The 3,565-nt window shown below is 42.9% G+C and overlaps 1 pseudogene; it reads right to left on the minus strand.

The window, feature by feature from the left end:
• Positions 1-688: 688 nt before the first annotated feature.
• Positions 689-3,129, minus strand: Cdk1-ps1 (cyclin-dependent kinase 1, pseudogene 1; annotated as a pseudogene).
• Between the last annotated feature and the right edge of the window lie 436 nt (positions 3,130-3,565).

The raw sequence follows: 3,565 nt of genomic DNA on the forward strand, positions 1-3,565 counted from the left end.
GAGGTCAGCCTGGACAATATGAAGCCTAGTCCCCTCCCCCCAGAGAAAGAAAGAAAGAAAGAAGAAAGAAGAAAGAAAAGAAGAAAGTAAGAAGAAAGAAGAAAGAAAGGAAGAAAGAAAGGAAGAAAGAAAATAGAAAGAAAGTAGAAAGAAAGCCTGTGATGTGGCTCAGTATGTGGACAGACTTTCTGAACAAGCCTGACACACCTGAGTTCAATCGCAGGAATCTAGGGTGAAAGGAGAGCGCTTCCTCCCAAGACTTGTTCTCTCACCTCTGCACACTGTGTGACAGCATCCAAGCCATAGATACACAATCATAATGAAAAAACAAACTTGAAAAACTATGAATTGCAAAAAATTTAAATTTGTTTAAAACTTGAAAAAAATTAAAAGCTACAAACTGAAAAAAAATCACAAAATATCAAAATCACAAACTAACATTAAGACTGTAAAAGGCAAGTAGGGAGGACGTAAAGATCATTTCTAACGTTCTGCGTGGCAGAGAGTAATGAACTGTGTGGGCATTCTTTTTCTTTTACACATATACAGAATTATATTTAAATTCATATGGAATAATATTTACATGTTACTTAAGTTGTACGTAGGAAATAAGGAAAAGTCCAGATGATGGTTTACAAAGAAAAGAAAACTATACAAGGCAGGAAGAGAGCCAGGGACTCGCAGAAAGCTACATCTTAACCTGATTGCCCAGGTTATCAAAGGATGGGTGCCTGAGGGCCGTTTTCCCAGACATTTATTAGGCAGGATCATAGACTAGCATCTTTGAGAGAAAAGCCAAGCCGTCATCCCGGTCCTTGATATGCGAGGCTCCCTGGCTTCCATTTGGGAAAAGTGCTCTTGTAGTCCTGCAGGGGCTCTACTTCTGGCCACCCTTTGTTGTTAGGGGTACCCAGACCTCTGAAAATTCCGAAGAGCTAGTCAGTCTCTGAATCACCATGGAAAAGTGGCTTCTTGGTTGGCAGCTCTGCAAATATGGTCCCTATGCTCCAGATGTCAAGTGGGGTGGAGTAGCAAGTGGAGCCCAGCAACACGTCTGGAGATCGGTACCACAGGGCCACCACCTCATTTGTGTACACTCTTATCGGTATTCCAAATGCCCTGGAAAGGCCAGAATCAGCCAGTTTGATAGTTCCTTTGTCATCAATCAATAGATTTTGAGGTTTCAAGTCTCTGTGAAGAATTTGTCTGGAGTGACAAAACACAGTCCCCTGGAGGATTTGGTACAAGTAACTCTTAAGGAGTCAAGAATCCATGAAGTGGCCAGGAGGGATAAAGTCCAGGTGCTTCTTGAGGTCCATGGACAGGAACTCAAAGATGAGATACAGCCGGAGTCCTGCATGAGCACACCCTGCAGGCTGACTATATTTGGATGTCAGAGTTCTTTTAATAGAGAGACTTCCCGGATTGCAGTACTGGGCCCTCCTTCTTCCTTGCTTTCAAGTCTGATTTTCTTCATGGCCACTGTCTGGCCAGTAGTTCTGTGTCTACCCTCATATACCACACCGTAAGTCCCTTCCCCACTTTTCTCTGTTTTAATATAGTCTTCCACAGTTACTCAACAGGTTACAACAGACCCTCTTTGTTCCTGCGGTGGCCACACTGCAGTTCTGGACTGTGAGGATGCAGACTCCGGGAGCTTAGAGGCCAAGTGCCTGTGAATCCTTTAACTGTCTGAGGTGGCAGTGTGCCGGTCACCTTGATCTTAACATTAGGCCCCTGTGTTGCTTGCATTACAATATCATATTATTTCTAATAAAATCATACAATAGTTGGTTTGATTTAAGTACTTTTTAAAAGTCAACTAGACATAGTAGCTTATGTCTACAATCCCAGGACTTGGATTATGCATTCTTTAAAATTTTGTTTTGTTCTTTTCCTTTTAGCTCATATTTTATCTTAAGATTAAGAAAAATTCCTGCAAATTTCATATTTTTACACTTTTACACTTTTAAAATTAAAGTATTAAACTTTTTGAGTTGTGTTCTTTATAGGGGGTGGCATTGGCTTTTGGCAACACAGATTGTTGGTTTTTTTTTTTTTTTTTTGTTTTTGTTTTTGTATTTTGAGATAGGGTTTTTCTGTGTAGCTCTGGCTGTCCTGGAACTCAGTAAAGCCCTGCTTGCCTCTGCCTCCCAAATGCTGGGATCCAAGGTGTGCACCACCACACCTGGCTGCGGTTTGTTGGAATGGACTACTTATATTGCTGGTAGGAGGATTGGTGGAAACTTCGGGCTAGCCTGGGCTACAGTGTGAGATTCTGTCTCAAAATCAATCACTTAAAAAAAAAAACAAAGAGAAAAGAATGACAAAGGACATCCGGTAGAAGTCACTTGATTTTTCTCGGGTCTCACAGGACATTCAAAGCTGAATTCAGAAACCAGGTTTCCTGTTCTGTTTCCAGTCATTTTCACTGTCAGCTGTATCTTTATTTTTATTGTTGAGGTTTACAGGCTAACCCCTTTGCCCTCAGCAAGTGCACACTTCACTAGAAAGGAAAACATGGAGCTCTTCTCCTCACCTTAGCAGCTGAGCTGTGGGGACACATAATTAGGATTCAGCCCTTTGTCAAGAACAGGGAAGGGTAGGCCCACACCTGATGAACAGGTAAGAGGTGACTTCACCTTTCTCTGGACAACTGTGGTTGATTCTGGGCAGATAGCCACCCCTGGGGGAGCAGGCTGATGGGCCAGGATTCTGGGATGCTGACTCAGCAGGTCACAGGATTCCTCCCAGTCTTCCTCACTTTACAGAACCACTCCCAAGGCTCTTGTCCCTGACTGGATACAGAAGAGAGAGTGAACACTCCCAGCTACCTCCTCAAGGTGAGTTCTGTGCTGTGTACTTCAGGAGACAATTGTCATCTCTTGATTCACACACATCTGATGAACTGGAGAATTCTTAAGAACTGGATTATCGTGGATTCCTTTTTGGGCAATGTGAGTGTGCAGGAGGGTATGCACATACACATATGTGCATGTGTTTAGAGGCCAGAGGTCAACCTTGGATTCCATTCCTTAGGAACTGCCCATCTTGTGCTTTGAGACTGGGACTCTCTTTGTCCGGGGAGTGGGGGTGGGGCTCTCCCACTAGGCTAGACTGGATGCCCATGGAGCTGCAGTGGTCCTGCTTTGTCTGCCTCCTCAGTGCTGGAATTAAAGATTCATTCCACTACGCATCCCTTTTTAGATGCACATAAGGAGTAGAGTTCAGACTTTCTTGTTTGTGCAGGAAGTACCAACAGGTACTTAGCCCGCTGAACCATCTTCCCTGGCACTTTTCTTGAACTATACACTGTAGGAGCCCAAAATCCTATACAGTCTGCTGTCTAGTTTAGATTTCAGGACACATGATTAAGACCCATTTTCGGTGGAGGCAACTTTGAGAAAATCTTTTTTTGGGACTTCCTTATTCTACCCAGGATGGATAAGCATGTAAATGCAATGTTTTGACTGAGGCTTTTAATAGAACTTGATCTCTCTTAATAGAACTCAATATCTGAAGCAGAATAAAATTAACTTGAATTGATTTTTTTCCACCTACTTGG

This window comes from Rattus norvegicus, chromosome 2, assembly GCF_036323735.1.
Source record: "Rattus norvegicus strain BN/NHsdMcwi chromosome 2, GRCr8, whole genome shotgun sequence".
Lineage (NCBI taxonomy): Eukaryota > Metazoa > Chordata > Mammalia > Rodentia > Muridae > Rattus > Rattus norvegicus.